Source organism: Lissotriton vulgaris, chromosome 4_1, assembly GCF_964263255.1.
Source record: "Lissotriton vulgaris chromosome 4_1, aLisVul1.2, whole genome shotgun sequence".
Taxonomy (NCBI): domain Eukaryota; kingdom Metazoa; phylum Chordata; class Amphibia; order Caudata; family Salamandridae; genus Lissotriton; species Lissotriton vulgaris.
In genome coordinates, this window is record NC_141691.1 from 415,587,715 (window position 1) to 415,595,930 (window position 8,216).

Consider the following 8,216-nt stretch of genomic DNA (forward strand, 5'->3'; position numbering starts at 1 on the left):
AATTATGTTAATATCTTTGGCAAAAGAAGAGTTGCCATTTATTTCCGGGGACTTCCAGGTTCGATAGGCAACCCCTTTCTTCCCCGTGATGTTTGAGCACCCCTCGAGTCCCCTTGCCCCTGTACCCCACCCCCGCTCTCTCCCTTCCTCCCCCACTCCCAGCCCCCTGCTCTCCCCTCCCTGTCATGGCGGTGTTCGCTGACAATAGCCCAGCACCCGCCTCCCGCAGCCTGATGTGCATGCTCCGGTTCTAGGGAGAGGAGGCTTCGCGGTGTCAGCAATGGGCAAACAAATATTATTATTAATTCAGAAAAGGTTCATTTATTCACATACAACTAATTAATAGTTATCAAATGCGCAAAAAGGCAATCCTAATAGAAGCTGCCACTACATATTACCAATTAAAACACTGAGAGAATAAGTGATGATAACAATTATAAATGAGCCTATTAAATTCCTATTCTTCCTGCAGCTAATATAATATATTTGACAATGTACACTTTTCTAACTTAAATGTAAACCTATTTGATTGCAAAACTGTAAGCCCATTTAAAGAAACATGACACTTGAATTTTAAAGCATTAGGCTGCCAATTGATGTTGATTAAATTACAAATACATGTACGTGTTTAAAAAGGTTACATTAGTCTGAAATCAACAGCATGAACAATTCTAGCGAGACGATGGGATGAATTCATCTGTAATGTTCACCTGCCCTACATCTTTTGACCCCTTGGCAGGAATTGGTTCCAGCAGCCATCTTGGATTAAATACTTCAGTCAAATACTTTTGCTCTAGGCCGGTCAGAAGGGCTTTGCATCCAAGTTCAAAAGACTCTTCTGGGCTTAAAATCTCAGGACACTGCCATGTGTCTCACACGTCAATCAGCCCAGCGATAACTCCTCTGCCAAATCTCTCCCCCGAATATAACAAATTGTCAATTTCAGCCGGTGACATGCCAAGGTTAGTTAGAAGAATATCTTTCCAAGCACAATCCTCCCAGTCTTTATGGGCGATGTGAATAGCAATAGTGCAGGTTGAGTACTCGGCCAGGACAGGTCGCCAGCGAGTCTCCAATGTTTTGACTCCATTCAAAACCAATCCAGCATACGGTTGCCGGAAGGAGAGGCAGCCATATTTCATGCCTCTGATGTCACTCAGTTCTCTCCGTCTCCTGTTGTATCTGTCCTCCGCTCTGCCTTAAATCTTCGTTCTTTTCAGTGGAAGGAAAGTCAGAAAAGATGAAGACCGCTGGCAGAAAGTTTAAATGGAACACCAACTTGTACCAGCATTTCACCTTCTCTTGTACGGATATTCAACAGGAATCTGTTCTACACAGTAACGTGTTTGGGGAAATGCACGTAGCGCTGGAAAGTAAATACATGAATCTTTTTACAGCAACCACGCTATGGCTGTCAGCCCGAACGACATTCGGGAAGATCGTATTCGGGGAATGGACTATGAAAGAGAAGAAGATCGTTAGGCTCTGACCGCACTCCACTGACAGCACCAGAGGGAGGCGGCCAGCGCTCCCTCCGCGGCAGGCACCGGACCTCCCTAGGCTGACATGACGGGCATTGCCGGCCGGCCGCGCTGGGATTGGCCGGCCGGCCCCAGCACTTCCGGGTCACCGCGGGCAGCGCGGCGGCCCGATTTCAGGCAGGCAGGCGGGGACAAAAACGAGCTGGGCAGTCAGCTGGGCAGTCAGCCGCAGATGACGCTTCTCTTACAGGTGGCAGGGCTCCCTCCCATCATGGGAGCCCTGCAAAGTCAGCCGCCATCTTCCTTCTTCCCCCTCGCGGCGGGGGCGGGCATTTCCAGCCGGCCGCGCTGGGATTGGCCGGCCGGCCCCAGCACTTCCAGGTCGCCGCGGGCAGCGCGGCGGCCCCATTTCAAGCAGGCAGGCGGGGACAGTGCGCGCACGCGGGCGCGCTTATAGATATATAATTGATTTTAAATGCAATTTTCTCAGCAAATACTGGACGGATTTACACCATTTAAAGAAAAGCGTAATCTGCGAACCAAATTTCAAATAATTCCGTTCAGCCGTTCGGGCTGTAGCCGAGTCTAAAGGTCCTATGGAAATTAACATGGGAAAACACATTTTGGGACCCTCTTTTTTCTCAGCCCCCACTTGACTAATCCCCCCCAAACGTTCAGGGAAGGAGAGGAGCAGAGCGAGCCATCTTCTTAGAGAAATTTGCGAAGATTCATCAACCAGCGCCAAAGTTATTCCCAATAGAATGTTGGGGATTTCCTATGGAAACTAGGTCCTAACTATATATACCTACTGGCTACCGCCAGTAGTATATATATATATATATATATATATATATATATATATATATATATATATATATATATATATATATATATATATATATATATATATATATATATATATATATATATATATATATATATATATATATATTAATTTTGGGTCCCATGGAATATGTTTTCAATACAAATTTGGGATCCTTGTCCTTAAGTCTATGCATTTACACTTTGTGTAAAGGGTTATAGGTAGTTCAAAATAATGGTTCCATAACATGTAAACCTCCTAAATGGCGTAACATGGTCTTTCTTGAGCCCTCCCCCCAAGCTTCCCCGTTTTTTTCTTTTAATATTTCAGCCACCAACATATGAGTTACTTAAGGGGCAGGGATCTGCCTCTCATTTTGGCTGAAACTGCAATTGGCACTTTACACTTTGCACGTGGGTTTGCACTTAAGGGTCAGAATCAGTTAGCACTAGCACTTTAAAGGGCAACATTAATTGTACATGTTGATTTGCACTGTCATCCTGTAGACCCGGGATTCAATATCGATATAAAAATGTATATTACTCTGTATATAAAGAAGTTATGAATTTAGCAAATCTGCAGCTTGTAAACATGAAAAAAGTATTATTTTTTATAATTATGGTAATGTATTATACTTGTGCATTTGTTATTCAAATTGTATATAATAATTTTTAACATTTGTAAATATGGGTCTGTTTTCTAATCTGGATGAACTACAATTCACGTGTTTTCACAGTTTCTATTAATGTACACGCCCCTTTTGTGTGTTAATTATGCACCCTATATATGCACTTTCATTAGTTCTGTCTGGCATGTGATCAAGGTCACCGTGTAGTGACCGAAACGCGTCATGCTGGCGATTGCGTGAAAATAAACCACCTTTGAAGTTACTTCCTGCACTGTGGAGTGGTCTGTACCTGTGGGTTCCGTTGGTTGCTTACGGAATTCTTGTCCTTTTGTAGAAAACGGAGCAGGACTGTGAATCGTATATATATATATATATATATATATATATATATTACCTACTGGCGGTAGCCAGTAGGTATATATAGTTAGGACCTAGTTTCCATAGCCAAAGTTATTCCCAATAGAATGTTGGGGATTTCCTATGGAAACTAGGTCCTAACTATATATACCTACTGGCTACCGCCAGTAGGTAATATATATATATATATATATATATATATATATATATATATATATATATATATATATATATATATATATATATATATATCACAGCAAAACTCCGTTTTCTGGGGGCCACCGACTCTGCAGGGCGGGCTCAAGATTTGCAGGAGCGGAGAAGCCTGCTTGTAACACTTCGAACAGATAGAGCCCCACTCCGACTTCTGTGCAGACAAGAAACTTTATTAGTCTGAGGCAGCATTAAATAACTCACATCCTGACCGGTTTCAGCGTCACCACGCCTTGCTCACAGGTGAGTTCAATTATGTCCATGTGGTCACGGGGCCATAGTATTAACTACATGCCCCAGCATGCATCATCATTGCTTCAAAAATCAATGTCCCAGCAAAGTTCCAAATAGTAATGTGCACGTATTTCTTTATGCAGCAAGTGCACTCTAATGCTGCCAGTAGGTAATATATATATATATATATATATATATATATATATATATATATATATATATATATATATATATATATATATATATATATATATATATATATATATTACCTACTGGCGGTAGCCAGTAGGTATATATAGTTAGGACCTAGTTTCCATAGGAAATCCCCAACATTCTATTGGGAATAACTTTGGCGCTGGTTGATGAATCTTCGCAATCTTCTCCTCTCCTTCCCTGAAAGTTTGGGGGGGGATTAGTCAAGTGGGGGCTGAGAAAAAAGGGGGTCCCAAAACGTGTTTTCCCCATGTTAATTTCCATAGGAGCTTTAGACACGGCTACAGCTTGAACCGCTGAAGGGAATTACACCAAACTTGTCAAAATGGTAGTGTCTGGTACGCAGATCACGCTTTTGGTTAAATAGTGTAAATCCCTCCAGTGGTTCCTGAGACAATTGAAAGAGAAAACAATTATATATCTATAAGCGCGCACCGTGCGCGCACCCCGCGATTTTTTGTGAAAAAGAAATTGGGGTCGGGGGGCTTGGGGGTGTTCTGTCTTTTATTTTAATGTTTTCATTTTTATGTCGAGGGTGCCCACCCCTCGTTTTACCGCTGAGATCACCGCCGCAGCCCGAGCCGCCTCAAGATGGCCGCAGACTGGTTGTGGGCGGTGCCGGGAGGACGTGGTTTCCGCTTCCCCCTGCCTGGTGGAAGCCTTCAATATGCCCGCCCGGTCTCCCGTGCCGAGGGGGAGACCGGGTGATGTTGCCGGCTGGTGCGGGGCTCAGCACACGGGAGCCCCGGGAAAAGAGGAGACGCCGCCCGCTACATTACTTCCACCAGTCAATCACCTCGACTAGTCTCACCCGTCATACTCCTGTACATGTGCAAACACACGAGCAGTGAGTATTATAAAACGCAATCCTGCTGAAGCAGTTCCTTGAATTTGAAATCTCGGTAAAGCGTGGAGAGTGTGCCGAGGTCGTGCAGATGACAGACTGGAGCCAAGGGTTAAAAACAATTTCTTTTCACTTCACCCATGCCACGCTGCCAGCCCGCCCAGTGCTCAAGATATTAATGCAAGTGGCATCTCTCCACAACTGACTGCACAGAACAAGCAGTCAGATAACAAGGCCGAATCTGACAGCGGCAGAGTCGGCTCCGCAGACGAGATAAACGCAGACAGAGCGGGTCTGTAGGGTTCAGCTTGAAAGGGAACTCCAGCACAATATCGTTGTTTATCAAGGCAAAGAGCTCGACTTTTAAAAGCGTGTGGTCCGCTTAATTGTAACAGCAGAGACTACCTTTTACAGCAGATGGGTAATTGCTTTTCAGAAGAGGGCATGAATTGCGTGAAAGATAAGAGGGCAGAGTTTTCGCCGGCTTAATTTCTGGAAGTACTCATTAACCTGATTTACTTCTTTCTATATGTTCGCTTGAAGTAGTGTATTCATATTTAAAATGCATCCCCTATTAATCAGAACATCACAATTGTAGTGCATGGCTAAAGGCCCATATTATCAGAGACCTTTTGAGGCATGGGCAAAGTGGGCTCCGGCCCAGGACCCCAGCCTTTCAGGGGGCCCCCTGATAGACTTAGCTTTGTTCTGCAGAGTCTTGCCCTCATCACCTTGAATAATTCTTAAACAGAGTGATTTAAATACTCTTTCTCTTAATTTATTTTTAATGTGGGTGGTGTGTGAGAGTCTATTACAGACATTTTGCAGCGAAAAGTTATATTTATGTTTCAAGTAACATCCATAAAAAAGTTTCTTTTAGAGCAAAACAGGACCTTACATATGAGAAATGAGAGTGTGTGACAGAGATTATATGCTGTAATGTTAGTGAACTGCTGTCTTGTTACAATATTGAAATCACTCACCACTATCCTTGAATATTATATGTAAACACATTTAAGATTTGGTCCAGTGCTCCTGTGAATTCTCAGTGACCTGGCCAAGGAGGGCATGAAAGAGCTCATAAAAAATCAAATAAATTCAAATCTGGTCTGAACAGGGGCGCCCAAAATCCTTAAGATGTACCTGCACATTATACTTCCTGTTGTTTAATTTATGAAGCAACTGAAAAAACTAAAGGGCATATTTACTAGAAAATAATGCAGCGCGGCTTCACAAGCTGAGGTGCGTCATTTTGTCTTTGATAATGTACTTTAGAAATAAAAAAAGATTTAATAATTTTGTTAATTGTTCTATGCTCTTGTGGTTCTACTATTAGATGGGATGCAATACAGTTGCCGGTGGAGAGGAGAAGACCAGCCACAGGAGAAGAGCCCCAGCGCACCTGAGGAGTGCCTTCTCTGTACCGGTGAGTGCGGGAAAGTACTGTGTGGCCCAGCTGGTCTAGCGGGGTTTCCAGGCACGCTGCAAAGTGAGTGCCCTAGGGCTGGGCCGGTCCAAAAATTGGATCCCGGGGGCTGCTCAGGTGGTCCCACAAGGATATTAACATATTTAAACGTTATCCGCTAATAGAATTAGCATTTTAAAAACCTTGCAAATTCAATGAAAAAAAACATAGGTTTCAGGCGGTATTTAGTTAGGAATTAGCATTTAAAAATCCTTGCAAATTCACTGAAAAAAACATAGGTTTTAGGCCTTATATAGTTAGGAATTAGCATTTAAAAAACCTTTGAAATTCACTGAAAAAACCATAGGTTTTAGGCCTTATATAGTTAGGAATTAGCATTTAAAAAACCTTTGAAATTCACTGAAAAAACCATAGGTTTTAGGCCTTATATAGTTAGGAATTAGCATTTAAAAAACCTTGAAAATTCACTGAATAAACCATAGGTTTCAGGCCGAATATATAGTTAGGAATTAACATATAAAAAACGATTGAAATTCCCCCTATATAGTTAGTTGAACTAACTATATATGGCGCACCCGCAATCCACTGCTGATGATGTCACATATTACATCATTCATGACATGGTCAGTGACATCACTGATGACATCTCAAATGACATCACTGATGACATCACTGATGACATCTCATTTGACATCACTGATGACATCACTGATTACATCATTCATGTGATAATACGATGCACCTCCTCACACTCTAATATAACCTTTGATACACCCAGTGTTAAATACAGACTACCATTCTTGAAACCATTGACACACCAATACCAGTTACTACATAGGCACTCACTGATTCCTAGGTCTACACACACATCCACTCATTCACCCATACAATCACTCATACATACAGTCACTTATCAATGCAACACTATCATATGCACTCATACACCTATGCAGACACTCACACACTGCCACTTATCCATTAAGTTACTCACACACCTAGTCAGTCATGTAAAGAATTAATCACACTTCCATTTCCTCATCTATATAGTTATACACACAACACCTTACTTATTCAAACATATACTAATACATACTTACTCTCTTATACAATCACTGATACAAGTACACATTGATCTGCACAGAGTCACACACCTCCCAGCCAGCCACACACACACTCAGTCTCCAATACAAATACTTGGGCAACCAATCAATAACCCATATAGGCACTCATATAGCTACTGATCAACACATGCAGTAGCTTACACAACAACAGACATACTGATGCACACATTCACACAGTTTAGTCACTAACCTATGCATTCAGTAAGACACATTTAATCACTCACTCATACAGTCAGTCACGCACCTACTAAATCCTTCATCCAGACACTTATACATCCACTCATTCTTCAATATGTAAAACATATTTAAACTTTACAGAAAAACAGTCACTGGATGATGTCATCAGTGATGTCATCAGTGATGTCATTTGAGATGTCATCAGTGATGTCACTGACCATGTCATGAATGATGTAATATGTGACATCATCAGCAGTGGATTGCGGGTGTGCCATATATAGTTAGTTCAACTAACTATATAGGGGGAATTTCAATGGTTTTTTATATGTTAATTCCTAACTATATATTCGGCCTGAAACCTATGGTTTTTTCAGTGAATTTTCAAGGTTTTTTAAATGCTAATTCCTAACTATATAAGGCATAAAACCTATGGTTTTTTCAGTGAAAATATATATATATATATATATATGTATATATCACAGCTCCCAAGTTTCCCCAGATATCGCTCATCCGGTAACGAAACAGCACTCACAAGGCCCCCCCTTGTTCAATTCAGTTTATTATTGAAACCCTTCGCACACAAGACGCGTTTCGGCAATCAGCCTTTGTCAGTTGTGAACAGAGCTCACATACATCTCGCGGTTTTTATACAATCAAACAGTGCAAAGCGTGTCTTAGAGTCAACGAGATAGACAGAGG

At 41.8% G+C, this 8,216-nt stretch overlaps 1 pseudogene; it reads right to left on the reverse strand.

Moving 5' to 3' along the window:
- Positions 1–322: 322 nt before the first annotated feature.
- LOC147718821 (protein EOLA1 pseudogene) lies at positions 323–1,475 on the reverse strand (annotated as a pseudogene).
- Between the last annotated feature and the right edge of the window lie 6,741 nt (positions 1,476–8,216).